This window comes from Moschus berezovskii, chromosome X (genome assembly GCF_049115385.1).
Source record: "Moschus berezovskii isolate FMDL1 chromosome X, NW_MosBer_1.0, whole genome shotgun sequence".
Lineage (NCBI taxonomy): Eukaryota > Metazoa > Chordata > Mammalia > Artiodactyla > Moschidae > Moschus > Moschus berezovskii.
This window is the reverse complement of record NC_142488.1, coordinates 53,776,862-53,802,564: the sequence shown is the minus strand read 5'-3', so window position 1 is coordinate 53,802,564 and position 25,703 is coordinate 53,776,862. Positions and strand designations below refer to the sequence as shown.

The 25,703-nt window shown below is 40.8% G+C and overlaps 1 protein-coding gene across 2 annotated transcripts in view; it reads left to right on the top strand.

The window, feature by feature from the left end:
- Positions 1-15,006: 15,006 nt before the first annotated feature.
- The window catches only part of CCNB3 (cyclin B3), a 55,989-nt gene continuing 45,292 nt past the window's right edge, over positions 15,007-25,703 (top strand). For both annotated transcript variants that reach the window (XM_088833925.1, XM_088833924.1), the window contains exon 1: positions 15,007-15,116. The gene's annotated coding sequence lies outside the window, so the exon portion shown is untranslated. The remainder of the gene's footprint in view (positions 15,117-25,703) is intronic.

Here is a 25,703-nt window from a genome sequence, read left to right as displayed (position 1 = left end):
TTTGTTTGAGGTGGCAAAACCTATTTTATTCAGGCTACTGAAGTAAGGGAGATAATTCAGATGAATAGAACTCAATACACTGAAACAAAAGGCCTTTAAAATGCTGGGAAGTGCTAGAGGAAGTAAAATCTTGGTGGCGCAGTGGTAAGGAATCTGCCTGCCAGTGCAGGAGATGCAGGAGATGTGGGTTCGACCCCTGGGTCAGGAAGATCCCCTGGAGAAGGAAATAGCTACCCACTCCAGTATTCTAGCCTGGAAATTTCCATGGACAGAGGAGTGCTGAGGAAAATCTGTGGGATGGGAGGTTAATCAATGTGATCAGGACATCTGTGTTTGCTAACTGGTGCTTATCAAAGTTAGATTCCTACCCTTCCATAGAGACTGGGAGACAGTGGCCCTATCTTTCTTGATGATTACATTTCAAAAGGATGACTCCCAGGCCTTTGAGAAACATTTTCCTGGGTTATAGAAGATACATTTCAAAGGGACAGAGAAAAGATTTGCAATCACAAGTTTTCTAAAGTAAATTTCTGAGAAAAGGAAGATCAGGGGGGCTATAGTCAGGTTTTGGCTGAAATAAACAGTAAATTCTTTGGGCACTTTTGAACTTTCTCAGACAGGCATTTTAAAGAGGTTGGTATCATCATCCTAGTGGCATGGCCTTGAATTGATAGAAACTATGCTGGTGTTTGTTCAAGTCCCTTAATGTAGAGAGTGGATGAAATTGTGCTGAAGGTTATAGTTCTTTCTAGGCCAAGGTTGAGGCCTAGTTGAGAAGGCAGCTCAGAGGAGCCTGACTATATCAAACCATCATGTTATATACCTTTAATATATACAACTTTTACTAAAAAATAAGTTTGGGTCAAGGAAGGCATCTTTGTCAATGGTAATGGGTTAGAATACTTAATACAGGACTTGTTTTTCCTATACCACTCTTTGGTCAGGGGAACTTTTGATGATTAAATAAAAAGTTGGAGCTCCTGTGCCTGGCTCATGTCTGTGGAAAAAGAAGCAAAGAAAGAAAATGTTTATTTATTCTTCAATCACAAGAATGTATACCCTAACATAAAAACAAACAGACAACAGACACACACACACACACACACACACACACAAAGCTATAAAACACCCCTCGCAGCCCAGAAGAAAACAACTTTGATCTCTGTCTGGAAAATGTCTGATGAAATCACCTAACTGACAAAGAGGGAACTATTATGGATAATTAGAGGCCTGTCCCTTGGCATCCCAATCCTGTTATCTTGGAGGCTAACCAGGAACAAACAAGAACAGCATTTGGATGGGATGGGAAACCAGTAATGAAACGTAAGGAAGTTTAGTCATAGGTTACAGTATATCCAACAAAAGCTTCTCTCAAGTTGCTGAAGCTCTCAGACTGGCCTGTACTGACTAGAGATGGGGATAGATGGGGGAGAAGGGATACTCAGTCAAAAGAAGGAATATGCTGTGTTAGTGTGAGAGTATGTCTGAAGTAGTATACACTTAGGTTAGACTTTAATAATCGAACATAGAGATGCTAAGCACACAATCTTTGGTTATCATTCTCTCCCCCAATCATCATCATCTGTTTTCTAACCTTATTTATTCTACCCAAACATCTCTTCCGCACAAAGTTATGAATAATTATACAAGTCAACACTTTAAATATGCTTTCAGTTTGCATTTGGTTTGAAAGAGCTATTAAGATAATAAAAATGGGACCTGTGCCTGTAATGTAATTATTATGAATAATGGCAAAATGAAATTTAAGTAAGCTGAACAATCAGCCTTTATGAAATCACTGTCTGCCTGTTAGTACCACTAAGGATCTTCCAGACTTAGATTTAGCCTACTTAATTTAGCTTATGTGATGACACTGTGACCATTTGGAGAATGGGCCATGATGCTAATGATTATCAGACATTGTTTACTGTGGACCAATACAAATGGAAAATCCACTTCTTTTTCTCCTGAATTGTTTTCCAACCATGAAAATACACAATGTCATTTAGAGCCGCTTCATGCAAACATACTACAATGAAAAATTAGATAGTCATTTTGACATCTTGCAATGGTGCTGCATAATTACTTCTGTCAAGCATTTATGTCTGTACTGTGGATATCTGTCTGTCCTTTCCTATGAGTTATTGAAGCAGTGGAGGGAGAAAATAAAAGACTTTAAAAGCTATAAACATTCTCATTATTTTAATTTCAAGGGGCAGCTGTTAAAGGAAAGCAGACTCTTAGATATCTTGTGATTTTCTTTTAGGCAGGGGCTTAATTAGGCAGCTAAGATCTGTTCTATTGCCTTGTAGAAAATTACTTACAGCTATTTTGAGGAGTGGGCTTGGCTTGGCAGTGACCATTTCTAGTCAGGCCCTCCCCCTTATAATTGTGAAATTTCCCTCCTGTGATTTCCTAGAACATTTGTTTATTGTCTGTATAATTCATCTGACATTGACTAGATCTGGCCTTGTAGAGTTAATTAACTTTCCCTACTCCTGGATCACCTACATTGAAAGCCTGGAGGGCAGTTTCTCTGTCTCTTTCTCACTGCTTCTATCACAATACTGGGCACACAGCTAGGCTCAAGAAACAAATGATGGCTTTGAATTTCAGGCAGGAAACAAGCCAGAAGCCATATAGTCATGAAATCTGTAATAATGACAAAAATCTTGGTTAGTTATTGGAGGGGGCAGCCTTCTTCTTAGAGTAATAATTCTTACTCTTGAGTGTGCCTCAGAATCACCTGGAGGGCTTGAAATAGACAGTTGGGGAGCTCCCAGGATCAAGAGGGTAAGGTAGGTGAAAAGGGCATGAAGGTTCTACCTACACCTACCCCCACCCCATATCTTGCCTTTTACATCCCTACTTTTGGCTATTCCTGAGTTATAAACCAGTAAACACCAGTAAGGGCTTCCCAGGTGGTGCTAGTGGTGAAGAACCCGCCTGCTAATGCAGGAGACATGAGACGCCGGTTGGATCCCTGGATTGGAAAAATCCCCTGGAGGAGGGTAAGGGCAATCCACTCCGGTGTTCTTGCCTCGAGAACCACATGGACAGAGGAACCCAGCGGGCTACGGTTCATTGGGTAGCAAAGGGTCAGACATGACTGATGACTTAGCGTGCACACGCGCACACGCACACACACACACACACATATCAGTAAAGTTAAACAAACAAACTGATAGTTGGGCCCTATCCCAGAGTTTCTAATTCTGCAGGTCAGGAATGAGGCCTGAAAATTGCCCTGTACTGTGTTTTGCATCTACTATCTCATTAAATTCTCACACAACCTTCTGAAGTAGGTACCCTTCATACTTTTTCTCAGGGAATTTCTCTTCTGTATCTTGGACCTGAGAAGAAAGAAACGGCCATTGTGGTGGTGGTCTCACACCATCATCTCGGACGTGGGTGTCTGTGTGTGCACAGAGATTCGTATGCTTTTCATTATTCTCAGGTCCAAGATGCGGAAGAGAAATTCCCTTGAAAAAAGTATGAAGGGTACCTATTCTGATCTTTTGGCCCCATCTGGTGGTTTCAGGTTTGACTGAACCAAATACTGCTCCCCCTGCTGGTGAGAATGGTGGGGTCTGTCAGAAGACCTCGGATAACGGTTTTCCTGAGGCGGTATTTTCTGAAGAGGTTCTGCTGAGGCGGTTGTTCCGAGGCGATTAAGCGGTTAGTATCAGTACTCTTGCCTGGAAAATCCCATGGATGGAGGAGCCTGGTAGGCTGCAGTCCGTGGGGTCGCTAAGGGTCGGACACGACTGAGCGACTTCACTTTCACTTTTCACTTTCACACATTGGAGAAGGAAATGGCAACCCACTCCAGTGTTCTTGCCTGGAGAATCCCGGGGACGGGGGACCCTGGTGGGCTTCTGTCTATGGGTTCACGCAGAGTCGGACACGACTGAAGTGACGCAGCAGCAGCAGCATCCCCCACTCTCTGCCTCTTTTCTGGGTTTTGTTTGTTTGTTTTCTGTTTTCGTTTCTGATTGATGGGGAGCTCCTATTCAATGTAAAGCATTTATTCCAGTCCCCCTGTGACATGTTAAAGGTAAACATATTTTTCTAGGTATTAAGAGTCTTTTGCCATATATATATATATATATATATATATACACACACATGCATGTATATATAAACAAATAAATATATAATTATATCCTGTGTCAGAGCTGGAGATGTGGCTGAGGGAATTCGGCTGTTAATCGGATTTTTTTCTCTGTCAAACCCACAAACTTGTCTCGGACATCTGACAAAAAATACTAAAAATATAGTATTAACTGGTGACAGAGTTTTTATCCTTCCCTCCATATGGTGTCATTATCAGCGAGTGAATGTTTTAAACAAAGACCTTGGAGGAGAGAAACAGCATCTTGGAGCACGAAGCCTCTCAGGTTCCCTCACAGACCCTGTAGGGGGTTCCCTCCTCCCCCAACACGCACACTTAAGGATCATTAAAATAGGATGAAGTCTACCTTAGTATTCTGTTTTGCGCGTGTAGTGTGGCCCCTCAGGGCTATCAGGCTTAGACCTTCTTTTGCCTCTTTTTCAAATCAAGATGACAAAGAGGGTAATGAGTTCATGTGACCACTAGGGGGTCTCAGCTGCTTGGAAAACGTGTTTGTACACAAGCCTGCTTTGCCAAGTGAAGTGAAAGTCGCTCAGTCATGGCTTTGCGACTCTTTGCGACCCCATGGACTATACTGCTGCTGCTGCTGCTAAGTCACTTAAGTCGTGTCCGACTTTGTGTGACCCATAGACGGAAGCCCACCAGGCTCCCCCGTCCCTGGGATTCTCCAGGCAAGAACACTGGAGTGGGTTGCCATTTCCTTCTCCAATGTGTTAAAGTGAAAAGTGAAAGTGAAGTCGCTCAGTCGTGTCCGACCCCTAGCGATCCCATGGACTGCAGCCCACCAGGCTCCTCCATCCATGGGATTTTCCAGGCAAGAGTACTGGAGTGGCTTGCCATTCATGGACTATACAGTCCTTGGAATTCTCCAGGTCAGAATACTGGAGTAGATAGCCTTTTCCTTCTCCAGGGGATCTTCCCAACCCAGGGATCGAACCCAGGTCTCCCTCACTGTGGGCGGATTCTTACCAGCTGAGCCACAGGGAAGCCCAAGAATATTGGAGTGGGTAGCCTATCCCTTCTCCAGCAGATCTTCCCAACGCAGGGATCAAACCCAGGTCGCCCTCATTGCAGGCAGATTCTTTACCAACTGAGCTATCAGGGAAGCCCTCAAAGTGAAAGTCGCTCAGTCTTGTCCGACTCTTCGCTACCCCATGGACTGTAGTCCATGGAATTCTCCAGGCCAGAATACTGGAGTGGGTAGCCATTTCCTTCTCCAGGGGATCTTCCCAATCCCGGGATCGAACCCAGGTCTCCCGCATTGGTGAGTTTCCCAAATTGGTGAGTCCCTCCCTGCTAGACTCACTCCCCACCCTAAAAACTATTTGTATATGTTGTATATATTTATACGTGTCCTTAATGGCCCCATCATAAAGATGATAGGTTCAAGGAAACAGCGACTGTTCAACTCTGTAGAGAAACTAACAGGGCCTCACGTACTTAGCCATTCAGTAATCACTCTTGGTGATATCAGAGTGATTTTGACAGTAGTGATTATGTATTACAATAATCACTCAGCATGTGTCCTCTGAAGCCTTTTTTAGTTTTATATTCAGCTTGCTTTGGGGCTTATCACACTCTGCCTTGTGTTCTAGTTATTTCATTAGGATCTTTATCTTTCCAAATACAGAAATGCTTCAGGAGAATGACTGTGTTTTACTCATTTTCATTTACACTACAAGAGATAGCACTAGGCTGGTTTATATTAGTGAGTGCTTAAGGATATTTACATAATTGAACATTAGTGTGTATACCTGAAACTAATGTTATATGTTAATTCTTTTTCAATAAGGAAAGAAAGACAACCATTGGTAATAGTTGTTCAAGAACTGCTATGCCCAGAACCAGACAGAAGTGCCTGGCCACGGCCAAAAATACTGGATCATGTTGGTCCAAAATGCCTGACTTATTTCAATACCTTCCTAACTAGTTCCACTGAGTGTTTCCTTCCACTCTTCAATAAAATATTTTTTTAAAGAACCAAAGTAATTAGCCTCCAATTAAAATAAATAAATTAAAATAAAAGAAAGAAACATGAAAAAAAAGAACCAACATATTTTATTAGCCACTGTTATGTTTATAACAGCTTTATTGAAATGTAATTTAGATACCACATACTTCATGTAAGTGTACAATTCATTGATTTTTAGGACTGACAGAGTTGTGCAAATATCACTGTAATACATTTTAGAACATTTTCATCACCAAAATAACCTTGTACCTTTTAGCTATCACAGCTCAGTTCCTCCAACCCTGTACCTCCTCAGCTTTAGACAGCCACCATTCTAATTTCTGTCTCTATAGATTTGCCTGTTTTGAACATTTAATATGTGGAATCATACAGTATGTGGTCTTTTGTAACTGACTTCCTTCACTTAGCATAACTTTTTTCCGGTAAAGAGTTGTGACAACATGTGTGAAATGTTGTTCATGAAGGAAGGAAGCTTATTAGAGACTTGGTATCAAGGAATTTTACTGGGGGCTGGTCATGCAGGCACCCTCTGCCTAGCACACACCGAAACTCCAGAGTCCCAGGAGGAAAGATGGTGTTCATCAGAAACCATGTTGTTTGCACAAACAGTGAAAGTATAGTGAGCTATTCTTGTCAATTAAGGTGGTGGGAACCCTCCCCAAATCCAAGTTCCCAGATCCTAGCCAAGGGCCAAACTTACCAACAGGATTTTCAAATGATAACATTCTCAGGCCTGTTATATTAACTCTTTTCTACACAGATTTTGATAGGGATTGCATTGATCATTTTGAGGGGATGTGCCATCTTAACAATATTAAGTATACCAACCAATGAACATGGGGTGTCTTTACATTTAAGTCTTTAATTTCTTTCAAAGATGTTTTGTGGTTTTCAATGTGCAAGTCTTGTACTTCTTTTGATAAATTTATTTTGGACTATTTTATTCTTTTTGACACCATTGTATTCATTTTCAGATTGTTCCTTGCAAGTGTATGGAAATACAACTGAGTTGTATATTGATCTCGTATCCTACAACCTTGAGCTCATGTGTTAGCTTTAATAGTTTTCTTTGTGTGTGTGTGGATTTATTAGCTTGTTAATATGGTGGATTATATGGATTTTTAAAAATTGAAGTATAGTTGATCTACAATATTACATTATACAGATGTATAATATAGTGATTCACCATTTTAAAGGTTATAGTCCATTTATTGGAGAAGGGAATGGCAACCCACTCCAGTGTTCTTGCCTGGAGAGTCCCAGGGATGGGGAGCCTGGTGGGCTGCCGTCTATGGGGTCGCACAGAGTCGGACACTACTGATGCGACTTAGCAGCAGCAGCAGCAGCAGTCCATTTGTAGTTATTATAAAATATTGACTATATTCCCTTTATTGTACTATATATCCTTATATTGGTGTGTTGTTTAGTTGCTAAGTTGTGTCCGATTCTTTTTGACCCCATGGACTTCAGGACGCCAGGCCTCCCTGTCCCTCACTATCTCCCAGAGTTTGCCCAAGTTCATGTCCATTGAATTGGTGATGCTATCCAGCCATCTCATCCTCTGCTGCCCTATTCTCCTTTTGCCTTCAATCTTTCCCAGCATCAGGTTCTTTTCCAATGAGTGGGCTTTTTGCATCAGGTGGCTAAAGTATTGGATCTTCACCTTACTTCAGCATCAGTCCTTCCAATGAGTATTCAGGCTTGATTTCCTTTAGGACTGACTGTTGATTTCCTGGCTATTCAAGGAACTCTCAAGAGTCTTCTCCAGCACCACAGTTTGAAATCACCAGTTTTTCGGCACTCAGCCTTCTTTATGGTCCAATTCTCACATCCATACATGACTACTGGAACTATCATAGCTTTGACTATACGGACCTTTGTTGGCAAAGTAATGTCTCTACTTTTTAATACACTGTATAGGTTTGTCATAGCTTTCCTTCCAAGGAGCAAGTGTCTTCTCATTTCATGGCTGCAGTCACCATCCAGTGTTTTTGGAGCCCAAGAAGAGAAAATCTGTCACTGCTTTCACTTTTCCCCCTTCTATTTGCCAGGAAGTGATGGGACTGGATGCCATGATCTTAGATTTTTTAATGTTGAGTTTTAAGCCAGCTTTTTCACTCTCCTTTTTTGCCCTCATCAAGAGGCTCTTTAGTTCCTCTTCACTTTCTGTCATTAGAGTGGTATCATCTACCTATCTGAGGTTGTTATTTCTCCCGGCAATCTTGATTCCAGCTTGTAACTCATCCAGCCTGGCATTTCACATAATGTACTCTGCGTATAAGTTAAATGAACAGAGTGACAATATACAGCCTTGTCCTACTCCTTTCCCAATTTTGAACCAGTCCGTTGTTCTAACTGTTGCTTCTTGACCCACATACAAGTTTCTTGGGAGACAGGTAAGATGATCTGGTATTCCCGTCTCTTTAAGAATTTTCTACATTTGTTGTGATCCACACAATCAAAGGCTTTAGTGTAGTCAATGAAGAAGAAGTAGATGTTTTTCTGGAGTTCCCTTGCTTTCTCTATAATCCAACAAATGTTGGCAATTTGATCTCTGATTCCTCTACCTTTTATAAATCCAGTTTGTACATTTGGAAGTTCTCAGTTCTTGTACTGCTGAAGCCTAGCTTGAAGAATTTTGAGCATAACCTTACTAGTATGGGAAGTGAGCACATTTGTCCAGTAGTTTGAACATTCTTTAGCACTGCCCTTCTTTGGGATTAGAATGGAAACTGACCTTTTCCAGCCCTGTGGCCACTGCTGGGGTTTCCAAGTTTGCTGACATATTGAGTGCAGCACTTTAACAGCATCATCTTTTACAATTTGAAATAGCTTAGCTGGGATTCTATCACCTCCAGTAGCTTTATTTGTAGTGATACTTTTTAAGGCCACTTGACTTCATACTCTAGGATATCTGGCTGTAGGTGAGTGACCACATTATTGTGGTTATCCAGCTCATTAAGATCTTTTTTTGTACAGTTCTTCTGTGCATTCTTGCCACCTCCTCTTAATCTCTTCTGCCTCTGTTAGGTCCTTACTGTTTTTGTCCTTTATCTTGCCCATCCTAGTATGAAATGTTCCTTTGATATCTCCATTTTTCTTGAAGAGATCCTTATAGCTTATTTCATATATGATAGTTTTGTGACTCAATTCCCTACCCCTATATTGCCCCTCTCCCTTCCCTATCCCCATTGATAACCACTAGTTTGTTTTCTATATCTCTGAGCCTGCTTCATTTTTGTTATATTTATTGTTTCTTTCTTTTTTTTTTTTTTTAGATTTCACATATAAGTGAATCACATACAGTATTTGTCCTTCTCTGTCTGACTTATTTTACTTAACATAATACCCTCCAGGTCCAACCATGTTGCTGCAAAGAGCAAAATTTCATTTTTTATTCCTGAATAGTATTCCATTGTATGTGTATGTATGTGTATCTCACATCATCTTTATCCATTTACCTGTTGATAGACACTTAGGTTGCTTCCATACCTTGACAATTTGTAAATAATGGTCCTAGCAACATCAAGGTACATGTATCTTATCTTTTTGAGTTAGTTTTGTTTTTCAGATATATACCCAGAAGTGGAATTGCTGGGTCATATGGTAGTTCTGTTTTCAGTTTTTTTGAGAACCTTCCATACTCTTTTCCAGAGTGGCTGTACCAATTTACATTCCCACCAACATTGTACTATGGTTTCCTTTTCTCAACATCCTCACAAACACTTTGTTATGTATTGTCTTTTTGATGATGGCCATTTTGACAGATGTGAGGTGCTATCTCATTGGGGTTTTGATTTACATTTCCCTGATGATTAACAGTGTTGAGCATCTTTTCATATACCCATTGTCCATCTGCATTTCCCCTTTTTCAGTGCATGTTCTAATTATTCCATTATATATGCACAACATATCACAGTCTACTGCAGTTGACATTTTACCAGTTTGCAGGAGTGTAAAACTTTTCCCTCCTTTATCCTCCTATATTGATATTATTGTTTTAAACATTTACATATATTGAGAACTGCATCAGATAGTGTTATACATTTTGCTATAACTCTCAGACATAATTGAGAAAGCAGTATCAGAAGGAGGGTCAATTGTATCTACCTGTATTTTTACTCTTTCCACAGTTCTTTCTCCCTTATGTTATTAATACAAGATTCCTTCCATGATTATTTTTTCTACCTTGTAAACTTTCTGTTCTTTTAAGAGGAGCATCTGAGAATGACTTCATTTCCCCTTCACTTCTGAAGGATATTTTCCTTGGATATAGAATTCTCAGTTGCCAACTGACAGCTCTTTCCTCTTAGTACTGGAAAAACATTGCCACCTTCTTCTGGCCTGCGTGGTTTCTATTGTCATTTGACAAAATTTTGCTCTATTAGAAAGGTATCATTTCTCTCTTGCTGCTTTCAAGGTTTTTTTTTTTTTGTCTTTAGTTTTCAGAAGTTTGATTATGATGTTTTTGTTTGAATTTCTTTGCGTTTATCCTCTTTGGGGTTTACTTACTTTCTTGAATGTAGGTTTATGTCTCTCTCAATTTTGGAAAACTTTCAGCCTTATTTCTTGGAATAAATATTTTTGTAGAAAAGATTACCAGAAGTAGAATCTCTGGGTAAAATGGTTCACACTTTTAAAAGTCACCATATATTTTCAAATAACGCTCCTAAAGTTGGGAGCAGTTTTTATTTCTACTGACAATGCAAGTGCCTGTTTACTCACCTCTTTACCAACAGAAGTTATTATTAATCTATTAAAATTTTGCCAATATCCTAAACAAAACAATGCATTACTGTTTTAATCTACATGTATTTTTAGTGAAACTGAGCATATTTTTATGTTTATTGACCACTTGTATTTCTTCTCTAATTGTTCATTTCCTTGTCAGTTTTTTTGATGGATAGTTCATCTTTTTCTTGTTGATCATGAAGTTCTCTTTGTACATTTTGGAAATTATTCCTTTTTCATTTGTGTTGACAATGATTTTAGCCAGTTTGTTGTTAGATTTTTTAACCTTGTTTTTGTTTACTTGTTTTGCCAAATACTAATGTTATTGAGACTTTTGCTCAAAAATCTCTAAATTTTTGTCCTGTTTAGCAAGGTTTTCTTTATTCAAGATTATAAAAATATTTTTTATACTTTATCTAATATTTCCATGGTTTCATTTTCACAATTAAATGTTGGATCCATATGAAATATATTTTCATGTTAAAGTGAAGTAGATAAGAGCAGATGTTTCCTACCAGGTTTTCATACAGGAATGTAGTGGGGAGGGGAAAGGAGAGTTCATGACAATTTTGTATGCCTAGGTTGGAAGGAAGTATTGGAAAATGGCAGTGTCAAAGTGCTGTCTCCTCTTTTCTTAGTATTCTCTCTGAGTGCTGCCCAAAGGAAAGGTTAAGTCAACTGGAGGTTTGAAAGTTGAGATAATTTTTTTTAATTTTTGGAAAAATTATAATTTTTACTCAATAACTTTTTTATTTTTGTGAAAAACTGGAAGGAAATAGTAAAAATAAATTTCTCATTTTGTGATTTTTGTGTTACTGTTGTTTTGGTGGATGTACCTTTTCCTCTTTTGACTAAAGAAGATTTGTAGTGACTTGTGTTAATACTATATTTCCTTTATAGTGCGTCCCAGTAGGATGCTTGTCCACAGCGATGACCCTTAAAGGAAGATAACCCACTTACTTGGTTAACAAATATCTTTCAGTCATCTGTCCAGGAAACAGGTATGGTGTAGGGCTTTGTCTTTGGTCTCTGGAATCAGACTGCTTGGGTTTAAATCCCAGTCTAATAGCTTACTAGCTGTGTGATCTTGGGCAAGTTACTACAAGCTCCTCTTCTGCACAATGTGCTGTGTGCTTAGTTGCTCAGTTGTGTTCGACTCTTTGTGACCCCATGGGCTATAGCCCGCCAGGCTCCTCTGTCCATGGGGATTCTCCAGGCAAGAATACTGGAGTGTGGTTGCCATGCCCTCCTCCAGGGGATCTTCCAAACCCAGGGATGGAACCCAGGTCTCCTGCATTGCAGGTGGATTCTTTACCAGCAGAGCTACCAGGGAAGCCCTTCTGCAAAGCAGAAACAGTAACAATTCATTGAATTGTTGTGAGTGTCAAAACAGTGTTACACATACAGTAAGCAGTTGATAAATGTGAACTCTTCTTAATGCTAATCACTGAAGATAGAACACAATGCCTGTGGTCTTTGCAGTTGTGGAGCTTGCATTCTTGAGTGATGAGGTAGGTTCAAAAATTATGACCCAGAGGGAGGAGGGAGGTGGGAGGGGGGTTCAGGAGGGGGAACTTATGTAGACCCGGGGCGAATTCATGTCAATATATGGTAAAACCAACCAATATAATATTGTAAAATAATTTGCCTCCAATAAAAAATAAATTAATTACTTAAAAAAATAAAAAAAATAAAAGAAATGTAAGGGTTGAGATAAAGTATAAGCGAGTAGGAGAAGAGTCCTACTCTAGATAACATGATCAAGGAAGGCCTCTCTGAAGAGAGGCTAGTTAAGCTGAGATTTTAAAGCATGAGAAAAAAAACAACAAACAAGTGATTTAAAGAAGAGAGGGAAGAATATTTCTGACAGTGGGAACATCATTTGTGAAGATCCCGAGGAGTGTGATTTTCTGTATATTCAAAGTTTGGGAAGAAGATCATTATTGCTGGAATAGAGTAAATGAGAAAGAGAGTGGTATGAAATGAGGTTGGTGAGATAGGTGGGACCTGTAGTCCAGGGTAAGGAGTTTGGATTTTAATTCTGTGGGTAACTACAAAAGCAGGAGAGGGACATGATTTTTGTTTTTTGTGTTTTAAAAAGGTTGATCACATCATTGTATTGTATTTGCATTAGAGAAGAGCCAGATTGGAAAGGGGTAGAACAGCTTGGAGGCTTTTGACAGTGGTCCCATTGAGAGATCATGGTGGTAGTGGAGATGGAGAGAAATGGATGGATATAAAATATATTTTTGAGGTAGAATCAACAGGACTTGCTGAAGGATTGGATTTGGGAGGTTAAAGTGGTGGAAAAGAGTAGAATCAAGGATGATACCCAGGTTTCTGGCTTGGTTAACGGGTTTGATATAGTACCAGTTTCTGAAATGGGGGGCATTGGAGGAAGGATCGGATTTGGTGAGGCTGTGAATATGTTGAGTTTGAGATATCTATTAGACATCTAAGTGGAGATGTGGAATAATCTGTTGGATTTATGAGTCTGGAGTTCAGGGCCAGCTTTTAGGTGATATTTAAAGTCATGGATTTATGTGTGATAACCTAGGGAGATTAAAAAGAGACAAGGGCCTGGGATCATGTGACTATTTTCCCTTTAATGTAAAAGCTATGAGATACTATCAGTAAAAGGAGAATGGACTAATAATAAAGATAAAAATGTAGTTTAGTAGTAGAGTATCTGTATATGCAGGAGTTCTTAGATTTTATTCCTGGCATCTCCACTTTTTTCTTTCCCTCCTCAGAACATAGAGCAGGGTGATAAACTCTTCAAGTCTTTTATCAGTTACTTATATATTTTTTCTAGCTCTTGGACCAAAGCAGGTGCTCAATAAATGTTGAATGAATTAATTAATGTACTAATGAAATAAATGGAAATATCAGTGGTAGTACCTGCTTTGCCACAATGCAGCATTTTGATATTGGGCAGTTAGCAAGCATGGGGCTTCACCGGTGCCTCAGAGGTAAAGAATCTGGCTGCAGTGCAGGAGCTGCAGGAGACACGAGTTCAATCCCTGGGTCGGAAAGATCCCCTGGAGGAGGGCATGGCAACCCACTCCAGTATTCTTGGCTGGAGAATCCCGTGGACAGAGGAGCCTGGCAGACTACAGTCCATAGGGTCACAAAGAGTCGGATACGACTGAAGTGACTTAGCACGCATGCAATTAGCAAGCTACAGTTTTCTTGTGTCTGTAAAATGGCAATAATAAAAGCACCTACCTTATGGGACAATGTTTAAAACAGTTTAAAAAGTTATAGCAATCAGCAAGAGCTGCTGCTGCTGCTGCTAAGTCACTTCAGTCGTGTCCGACTCTGTGAGACCCCATAGACGGCAGCCCACCAGGCTCTGCCATCCCTGGGATTCTCCAGGCAAGAACACTGGAGTGGGTTGCCGTTTCCTTCTCCAATGCATGAAAGTGAAAAGTGAAAGTGAAGGCGCTCAGTCGTGTCCGACTCTTCGCGACCCCATGGACTGCAGCCTACCAGGCTGCTCCATCCATGGGATTTTCCAGGCAAGACTACTGGATTGGGGTGCCATTGCCTTCTCTGCAGCAAGAGCTAGTGCTCAATTAATGTTAGCTACTATTAGCTATCTGCACTATGGGTGCTATCCATAAAATAGGGGCAATAATTTCTGCTCTGCTTCCATCACAAGGCCATTTGTGAAGACAGCAAGAGTTAACGTTTGACTCTATAAAAGCTTATTATTATTGTTACTATTTGGCCGCCCTGCGGTTTTTGGGATCTTGGTTCCCCCACCAGGGATTGAACCTGAGCCAGGGCAGAGAAAGCAGCGAGTCTTAACCCACTGGATCGCCAGGCAATTCTCCAAAGCTTATTAATATTTTAATTGCTCTGGACTTCACCACGCACGTAAGGCAGCCACTCTCTCCATCCTCCGGCAGGGTTATTTAAATAAAACCACGTCTTTAAAGGGACCCAGTACTCCCTTTGTCAGTCTAGTGCGGTCCAACCAATGGTACTCGAAACCACGCCCCATTGGGAAGTCTATTAGCCTCAGAGTTCACTTTGAAAATATACAGCCCGCCCCTCCTTGCTTGGCTGGCGCGATTCAACGGCACGCTGATTGGCCCCTGATGGCCAATCAGCACTGCTCTTCCTCCTGGGCTGTACTTTTCAAAATTCGCTTGGATAAATTGAGACGGACGCCGGTTGCTGCAACGCGGAGTTCCGGTCATTTCTCTGGCCTCACCTGGCCTAGGGGTGCGTCTGTGATATTTCCTATTCTGCCCTCAATCTCGATATGAGGTAGGCGCCTTTGAACTTGTACTACTGACTCGAATGTCCGGCTCTGTCGCCCGCGGGTGGGTCCTTGAGGCTCACTCCAGTCCCGGTAACTTTTGCCGGAATGCGTCATGCCACGAAAACTTTGCTTTCTCCTGTCAGTCAGCAGTCTGCGGAGAGAGTCCTGTCCGAGGTTGGGCAGGGAGTGTGTATTAGACGGTGAGACGGCCGAACAAACAAAACCCAAACTGATTCCCGGCTTTTAAAGGGAGCTTTTAAATGGAACTACCGCTGCACATTCCTGAAACAGAGTACATTTTTGTAGTCTTTTCACAAGTGAAGCTGTACAGGATCCATTTAACCTACAAAACGTACTTAAGTTAGAGAATGCAACGTGAGGGATATCTTAAACTACAGGTTGAGGGATATGAAGGGGGATGGAAACGTGTCTTTTCTCCCTTGTCTCCAGTCAGTCCGTCAGTTGTGTGCTCAGTCGTGTTCGACTCTTTGCGACGCCATGGACTTTAGCCCACCAGGCTCCTCTATCCGTGTAATTTTCCATGCAAGAATACTGGAGTGGGTTGCCATTTCCTCCTCTCGGGGATCTTCCCGACCCAGGGATCGAACCCAAGTCTCTTGTGTCTCACCACTGCGCCACCTGGGAAGCACCGTTGTCTCCACTAGCTAGTGATAGAAGAGAGTTAATGAGACTTAAGATTTTCACCTTCAGTCTCATCCCGCTCTGGCTTTGCCACGGCTGTCTGCTGTGGTCCTCCTGGAATCCTAGAATGTCAGAGGTTGAAGGGATCCAAGAACAATACTTCTTAAACTTTAAAGTGCATACAAATCACCAGGGGAAGTTAACTTCCACTTTCAGATTTGGTAAAGCCTAGCTTGGGGAGCCGAGAAGGCAATGGCAAGCCACTCCAGTACTCTTGCCTAGAAAATCCCATGGATGGAGGAGCCTGGTAGGCTGCAGTCCGTGGGGTTGCTAAGGGTCGGACACGACTGAGCGACTTCACTTTTCACTTTCATGCATTGGAGAAGGAAATGGCAGCCCACTCCAGTGTTCTTGCCTGGAGAATCCCAGGAAAGGGGGAGCCTGGTGGGCTTCCGTCTATGGGGTCACACAGAGTCGGACACGACTGAAGTGACTTAGCAGCAGCAGCAGCAGCTTGGGGAGTGGGAGAAGGCAATGGCAACCCATTCCAGTACCCTTGCCTGGAAAATCCCATGGGCAGAGGAGCCTGGTGAAGATTCGAACAGGACTGAGCGACTTCACTTTCACTTTTCACTTTCATGCATTGGAGAAGGAAATGGCAACCCACTCCAGTGTTCTTGCCTGGAGAATTACAGGGATGGGGGAGCCTGGTGGGCTGCCGTCTATGGGGTCGTACAAAGTCAGACACGATGGAAGCGACTTAGCAGCAGCAGCAGCTTGGGTAGTGAGATTTTAAACTGCTAACAAGCTCCCAGGTGATGCCAATATTGCTGGCCCATTGACGATGGTTAAATGTCCAAGAGGCTCTGGTCTCGCTATTTCATTTTCTTAGGTGAAGGAAGGAAGCCTGGAGATGGTAAAGGGACCATCACTCAGCCAGCTAGGGACAGGATCAGAACTACACTTTTAGGCATCCTTCCCAGCTCAGTGCTGCTTTCATTGACATCATGCTGCTTTCTTTCCTCAGTGTCTTGCCGTCTGTAATCTGCCTTTGTATATAAAAAGAAGTTGCTACTGTTTCCTGAGACTGTCCTGATCTACAGTTTTGGACTCTGAGCAATTGGGCTTCTGAACAAGCCAACTTGTCCCTTTGTGGGTTTCAACACCAGCCCTGGGATAGAGCCTTTAACACTCATCAGTGTGTATGTAGTGGAGAAGGAAAGTCTGGAAGGTGGAGAGGATTCTAATTTTCTTGTCTAAGTAAGGCTAAGGTTCTGTAGGTAGTAGAAGTTGAGAGTGTTCTGCAGAGTGTCCTTTTATGAAAACATGCCCTTGGTGGTGTCATTCCCCTCCCCTCTCCTAGTGGCAGGGAAATTAGTTACTTAAGCCAGGTTATTGTTCATGATAATGAAAGTGATAAATGACCATCATCTGAAAACTGATTTTCTCTGAGGTTTAGTCATGCTGTGATGTCATCAGCCAAAAGTTTTCTGGCCTGTTGACTCCAGTTCGATTTTTTTCTTTCCATTTGAAAGATAAAGATTTCAGAACCTGAGTCTTTAGTCATCCATAAAGAATTGTATGAGGTGTGAACAGTAATAGTGGAGTGAGTGGTTTTCATACAGTCAGGTTAAGGCTGGGTTCACTCAGTTTAGCTTTATTTCTGCTTGGCTGAGTTTTGAGGGATGAGATAGAAAATGGGTTTGGATTTGGAGGAAGAGAAGGAGAGTAAGACGCACCATTTATTCTCAGGACATACCAGGTTAAGCTTTGCACGAGCAAATTTACATTTGAGCCATATGATACCTCTGCAAGTAAGAGGTGGTACATAGCTCTTTTGCAAATGAGGAATCTGAGGCTCAAAGATGCTAAATTGGCTGATTTAGAAGCCCAATTGCTTCTTTAAAAGAAGTCTGGTCGTTCTAACTCCTCATTACTCCTCATACTACCACTCTGTGGCCTTTCACCTTGTTCTGTGGGCTGTTCTGGAATCTTTTTCAAATACAATCAGAGAGACTTCATGGTATTTTAGAAAAGAGCCCTGGAAAGAGCTGGGTGATCTATGTTGCTTAATAGTTTGTCCTGAGTAGTAAATAACTTTTAACTCATCAGAGACTATGAAGTGGAAAGAGTTGTACTTGGCCCTGCTTATCCTCACAGCTTGGGGAGGATTAACTGACATAATAAATGTGAAGGCACTTATTTGTTTTTTGTTCCTATTTTATTTTATTTTTTTATTGGAGGCTAATTACTTTACAATATTATATTGGTTTTGCCATACATTGACATGTATCCACCCCAGGTGTACATGTGTTCCCCATCCTGAACCCCCCTCCCACCTCCCTCCTCCCCTTATCCTCCCTCCGGGTCATCCCTGTGCCCCAGCCCCGAGCATCCTGTATCATGCGTCGAACCTGGACTGGTGATTCATTTCACATATGATAATATACATGTTTCAATGCCATTCTCCCAAATCATCCCACCCTCGCCCTCTCCCACAGAGTCCAAAAGACTGTTCTATACATCTGTGTCTCTTTTGCTGTCTCGTGTACAGGGATATCGTTACCATCTTTCTAAATTCCATATATATGCGTTAGTATACTGTATTGGTGTTTTGCTTTCTTGCTTACTTCACTCTGGATAATAGGCTCCAGTTTCATCCACCTCATTAGAACTGATTCAAATGTATTCTTTTTAATAGCTGAGTAATACTCCATTGTGTATATGTACCAAAGCTTTCTTATCCATTCGTCTGCAGATGGACAACTAGGTTGCTTCCATGTCCTGGCTATTATAACCGGTGCTGCAATGAACACTGGAGTACATGTGTCTCTTTCAATTCTGGTTTCCTCGGTGTGTATGCCCAGGAGTGGGATTGCTGGGTCGTATGGCAGTTCTTTTTCCAGTTTTTTGAGGAATCTCCACACTGTTCTCCATAGTGGCTGTACTAGTTTGCATTCCCACCAACAGTGTAAGAGGGTTCCCTTCTCTCCACACCCTCTCCAGCATTTATTGCTTGTAGACTTTTTGATAGCAGCCGTTCTGACTGGTGTGATTTGGTACCTCATTGTCGTTTTGATTTGAATTGCTCTGATTATGAGGGATGTTGAGCATCTTTTCATGTGTTTGTCAACCATCTGCATGTCTTCCTTGGAGAAATGTCTGTTTAGTTCTTTGGCCCATTTTTTGATTGGGTCGTTTATTTTTCTGGAATTGAGCTAAAGGTGCTGCTTGTATATTTTGGAGATTAATTCTTTATCAGTTGTTTAATTTGCTATTATTTTCTCCCATTCTGAAGGCTGTCTTTTCACCTTGTTTATAGTTTCCTTTGCTGTGCAGAAGCTTTTAATTTTAATTAGGTACCATTTGTTTATTTTTGCTTTTATTTCCAATATTCTGGGAGGTGGGTCATGGAGGATCCTGCTGTGATTTATGTCAGAGTGTTTTGCCTATGTTCTCCTCTGGGAGTTTTATAGTTTCTGGTCTTACATTTAGATCTTTAATCCATTTTGAGTTTATTTTTGTGTATGGTGTTAGGGAGTGTTCTAGTTTCATTCTTTTACAAGTGGCTGACCAGTTTTCCCAGCACCACTTGTTAAAGAGACTGTCTTTTCTCCATTTTATATTCTTGCCTCCTTTGTCAAAGATAAGGTGTCCATAAGTGCCTGGATTTATCTCTGGGCTTTCTATTTTGTTCCTTTGATCTATATTTCTGTCTTTATGCCAGTACCATACTGTCTTGATGACTGTGGCTTTGTAGTAGAGCCTGAAGTCCCGCAGGTTGATTCCCCCAGTTCCATTCTTCTTCCTCAAGATTGCTTTGGCTATTCGAGGTTTTTTGTATTTCCATACAAATTGTGAGATTATTTGTTCTAGTTCTGTGAAAAATATCGTTGGTAGCTTCATAGGGATTGCATTGAATGTGTAAATTACTTTGGGTAATATATTCATTTTCACAATATTTATTCTTCCAATCCACGAACACGGTATATTTCTCCATCTATTAGTGTCCTCTTTGATTACTTTCACTAGTGTTTTATAGTTTTCTATGTACAGGTCTTTTGTTTCTTTAGGTAGATATATTCCTAAGTATTTTATTCTTTTCGTTGCAACAGTGAATGGAATAGTTTCCTTAATTTCTCTTTCTATTTTCTCATTATTAGTGTATAGGAATGCAAGGGATTTCTGTTTGTTGATTTTATATCCTGCCACTTTACTGTATTCATTGATCAACTCTAGTAATTTTCTGGTAGAGTCTTTAGGGTTTTCTGTGTAAACGATCATGTCATTGGTGAACAGTGAGAGTTTTACTTCTTCTTTTCCAATTTGGATTCCTTTTATGTCTTTTTCTATTCAGATTGCTGTGGCCAAAACTTCCAGTACTATGTTGAATAGTAGTGGTGAGAGTGGGCACCCTTGTGTTGTTCCTGACTTTAGGGGAAATGCTTTCAATTTTTCACCATTGAGGATAATGTTTGCTATGGGTTTGTCATATATAGCTTTTATTATGTTGAGGTATGTTCCTTCTATTCCCACTTTCTGGAGGGTTTTTATCATAAATGGATGTTGAATTTTGTCAAAGGCTTTCTCTGCGTCTATTGAGATAATCATATGGATTTTATTTTTCAGTTTGTTAATGTGGTATATTATATTGATTGATTTGTGGATATTGAAGAATCCTTGCATTCCTGGAATAAAGCCCACTTGGTCATGATGTATGATCTTCTTAATGTGTTGTTGGATTCTGATTGCTAGGATTTTGTTAAGGAATTTTGCATCTATGTTCATCAGTGATATTGGCCTATAGTTCTCTTTTTTTGTGGGATCTTTACCAGGTTTTGGGATTAGATTGATGGTGGCCTCATAGAATGAGTTTGGGAGTTTCCCTTCCTCAGCAATTTTCTGGAAGAGTTTGAGTAGGATGGGTGTTAGCTCTTCTCTAAATTTTTGGTAGAATTCAGCTGTGAAGCCATCTGGACCTGGGCTTTTGTTTGCTGGAAGATTTCTGATTACTTCCTCTAGTTCTGTACTTGTGATGGGTCTCTAAAGATTTTCTATTTCTTCCTGGTTCAATTTTGGGAAGTTGTACTTTTCTAAGAATTTGTCCATTTCTTCCAAGTTGTCCATTTTATTGGCATATAATTGCTGATAGTAATCTCTTATGATCCTTTGTATTTCTGTGTTGTCTGTTGTGATTTCTCCATTTTCATTTCTAATTTTTTTGATTTGGTTTTTCTCCCTTTGTTTCTTGATGAGTCTAGCTAGTGGTTTGTCAATTTTATTTACCCTCTCAAAGAACCAGCTTTTGGCATTGTTGATTTTTGCTATGGTCTCTTTTATTTCTTTTGCATTTATTTCTGCCCTAGTTTTTAAGATTTCTTTCCTTCTACTAACCCTGGGCTTCTTCATTTCTTCCTTTTCTAGTTTCTTTAGGTGTAGAGTTAGGTTATTTAGTTGACTTTTTTCTTGTTTCTTGAGGTAAGCCTGTATTGCTCTATTAGCGCTGCTTTTACAGTGTCCCAGAGGTTTTGGGTTGTTGTGTTTTCATTTTCATTCATTTCTATGCATATTTTGATTTCTTCTCTGATTTGTTGGTTATTCAGCAGCGTGTTGTTCAGCCTCCATATGTTGGAATTTTTAATAGTTTTTCTCCTGTAATTGAGATCTAGTCTTACTGCATTGTGGTCAGAAAAGATGCTTGAAATGATTTCTTTTTTTTTTTTTAATTTACCAAGGCTAGATTTATGGCCCAGGATGTGATCTGTCCTGGAGAAGGTTCCGTGTGCACTTGAGAAAAAGGTGAAATTCCTTGTTTTGGGGTGAAATGTCCTACAGATATCTATTAGGTCTAACTGGTCTATTGTATCATTTAAAGTTTGTGTTTCCTTGTCAATTTTCTGTTTAGTTGATCTATCCATAGGTGTGAGTGGGGTATTAAAGTCTCCTACTATTATTGCATTGTTGTTAATTTCCCCTTTCATACTTGTTAGTAATTGTCTTACATATTGCGGTGCTCCTATGTTGGGTGCATATATATTTATAATTGTTATATCTTCTTCTTGGATTGATCCTTTGATCATTATGTAGTGTCCTTCTTTGTCTCTTTTCACAGCCTTTGTTTTAAAGTCTATTTTATCTGATATGAGTATCTGATATGAATATTCCTGCTTTCTTTTGGTCTCTATTTGCGTGGAATATCTTTTTCCAGCCCTTCACTTTCAGTCTGTATGTGTCCCTCGTTTTGAGGTGGGTCTCTTGTAGACAACATATATAGGGATCTTGTTTTTGCATCCATTCAGCCAGTCTTGTCTTTTGGTTGGGGCATTCAACCCATTTACATTTAAGGTAATTATTGATAAGTATGATCCCATTGCGGAGAAGGTAATGGCAAGCCACTCCAGTACTCTTGCCTGGAAAATCCAATGGATGGAGCAGCCTGGTAGGCTGCAGTCCATAGGGTCGCCAAGGGTCGGACACGACTGAGCAACTTCACTTTCACTTTTCACTTTCACACATTGGAGAAGGAAATGGCAATCCACTCCAGTGTTCTTGCCTGGAGAATCCCAGGAAAGGGGGAGCCTGGTGGGCTTCTGTCTGTGGGGTCACACAGAGTTGGACACGACTGAAGTGACTCAGTAGCAGCAGCAGCATGATCCCGTTGCCATTTTCTTTATTTTTGGGGGTTCGAGTTTATACACCATTTCTGTGTTTCCTGTCTAGAGTAGATCCTTTAGCATTTGTTGGAGAGCTGGTTTGCTAATGCTGAATTCTCTCAGCTTTTGCTTGTCTATAAAACTTTTGATTTCTCCTTCATGTTTGAATGAGATCCTTGCTGGATATAGTAATCTGGGCTGTAGGTTATTTTCTTTCATCTCTTTAAGTATGTCTTGCCATTCCCTCCTGGCCTGAAGAGTTTCTGTTGAAAGATCAGCTGTTATTCTTACGGGAATCCCCTTGTGTGTTATTTGTTGCTTTTCCCTTGCTGCTTTTAATATTTGTCCTTTGTGTTTGATCTTTGTTAATTTGATTAATATGTGTCTTGGAGTATTTTGCCTTGGGTTTATCCTGTTAGGGACTCTCTGGGTTTCTTGGACTTGGGTGATTATTTCCTTTCCCATTTTAGGGAAGTTTTCAACTGTTATCTCCTCAAGTATTCTCTCATGGTCTCTCAAAAGTCTTCTTCTTCTGGGACTCCTATGATTCGAATGTTGGAGCGTTTAACATTGTCCCAGAGGTCTCTGAGATTTTCCTCATTTCTTTTAATTCGTTTTTCTTTTTTCCTCTCTGTTTCATTTATTTCTACAATTCTATCTTCTAGCTTGCTTATCCTATCTTCTGCCTCCATTATTCTACTGTTTGTTCCCTCCAGAGTGTTTCTGATCTCATCTACTGCATTATTCATTGCATATTGACTCTTTTTTATTTCCTCTAGATCCTTGTTAAACCTTTTTTACATCTTCTCGATCCTTGTCTCCAGGTTATTTATCTGTAACTCCAGTTTGTTTTCAAGATTTTGAATTATTTTCACTATCAATATTTGAAATTCTTTATCGGGTTCAGTTCAGTCGCTCAGTCGGGTCCATCTCTTTGCGACCCCATGAATCACAGCATGCCAGGCCTCCCTGTTCATCACCAACTCTCAGAGTTCACTCAGACTCTTGTCCATCGAGTCGGTGATGCCATCCAGCCTTCTCATTCTCTGTCGTCCCCATCTCCTCCCACCCCCCAATCCCTCCCAGCATCAGAGTTTTTTCAAGTGAGTCAACTCATTGCATGAGGTGGCCAAAATATTGGAGTTTCAGCTTTAGCAACGGTTCTTCCAGTGAACACCCAGGATCGATATCCTTTAGAATGGACTGGTTGGATCTCCTTGCAGTCCAAGGGACTCTCAAGAATCTTCTCCAGCACCACAGTTCAAAAGCATCAATTCTTTGGCGATCAGCTTTCTTCACAGTCCAACTCTCACATCCATACATGACCACGGGAAAAACCATAGCCTTGACTAGACGGACCTTGGTTGGCAAAGTAATGTCTCTGCTTTTTAATATGCTATCTAGGTTGGTCATAACTTTCCCTCCAAGGAGTAAGTGTCTTGTAATTTCATGGCTGCTGTCAGAATCTGCAGTGATTTTGGAGCCCCCAAAAATAAAGTCTGACACTGTTTCCACTGTTTCCCCATCTATTTCCCATGAAGTGATGGGACCAGATGCCATGATCTTACTTTTCTGAATGCTGAGCGTCAAGCCAACCTTTTCACTCTCCTCTTTCACTTTCATCAAGAGGCTTTTGAGTTCCTCTTCACTTTATGCCTTAAGGGTGGTGTCATCTGCATATCTGAGGTTATTGATATTTCTCCCGACAATCTTGATTCCAGCTTGTGCTTCTTCCAGCCCAGCATTCCTCGTGATGTACTCTGCATATAAGTTAAATAAGCAGGGTGACAATATACAACCTTGACGTACTCCTTTTCCTGTTTGGAACCAGTCTGTTGTTCCGTGTCCAGTTCTAACTGTTGCTTCGTGACCTGCATACAGGTTTCTCAAGAGGCAGGTGTTGTGGTCTGGTTTTCCCATCTCTTTCAGAATTTTTCACAGTTTATTGTGATCCACACAGTCAAAGGCTTTGGTATAGTCAATGAAGCAGAAAGAGATATTTTTCTGGAACTCTCTTGCTTTCTCCATGATCCAGCGGATGTTGGCAATTTGATCTCTGGTTCCTCTGCCTTTTCTAAAACCAGCTTGAACATCTGGAAGTTCATGGTTCACATATTGCTGAAGCCTGGCTTGGAGAATTTTGAGCATGACTTTACTAGCGTGTGAGATGAGTGCAATTGCGTGGTAGTTTGAACATTCTTTGGCATTGCCTTTCTTTGGGATTGTAGTGAAGACTGATCTTTTCCAGTCCTGTGGCCACTGCTGAGTTTTCCAAATTTGCTGGAATATTGAGTGCAGCACTTTCACAGCATCATCTTTCAGTATTTGAAATAGCTCAATTGGATACTAGCTTTGTTCGTAGTGATGCTCTCCAAGACCCACTTGACTTCACATTCCAAGATGTCTGGCTCCAGGTGAGAGATCACGCCATCGTGATTATCTTGGTTGTGAAGATCTTTTTTGTACAGTTCTTCTGTGTTTTCTTGCCACCTCTTCTTAATATCTTCTGCTTCTGTTAGGTCCATACCATTTCTGTCCTTTATCGATCCCATTTTTGCATGAAATGTTCCCTTGATGTCTCTAATTTTCTTGAAGAGATCTCTTGCTTTTCCTATTCTGTTGTTTTCCTCTATTTCTTTGCATTGATCACTGAGGAAGGCTTTCTTATCTCTCCTTGGTATTCTTTGGAACTCTGCATTCAGATGCTTCTATCTTTCCTTTTCTCCTTTGCTTTTCACTTCTCTTGTTTTCACAGCTATTTGTAAGGCCTCCTCAGGCAGCCATTTTGCTTTTTTGCATTTCTTTTCCATGGGGATGGTCTTGGTTCCTGTCTCCTGTACAGTGTCACGAACCTCCGTCCATAGTTCATCAGGCACTCTATCAGATCTAGTCCCTTAAATCTATTTCTTACTTCCACTGTATGATCATAAGGGATTTGATTTAGGTCATACCAGAGTGGTCTAGTGGTTTTCCCTACTTTCTTCAATTTAAGTCTGAATTTGGCAATAAGGAGTTCATGATCTGAGCCACAGTGAACTCCTGGTCTTGTTTTTGCTAACTGTATAGAGCTTCTCCATCTTTGGCTGCAAAGAATATAATCAATCTGATTTCGGTGTTGACCATGTGTAGAGTCTTCTTTTGTGTTGTTGGAAGAGGGTGTTTGCTATGACCAGTGCATTCCTTTGGCAAAACTCTATTAGCCTTTGCCCTGCTTCATTCCGTGCTCCAAGGCCAAATTTGCCTGTTACTCCAGGTGTTTCTTGACTTCCTACATTTGCATTCCAGTCCCCTATAATG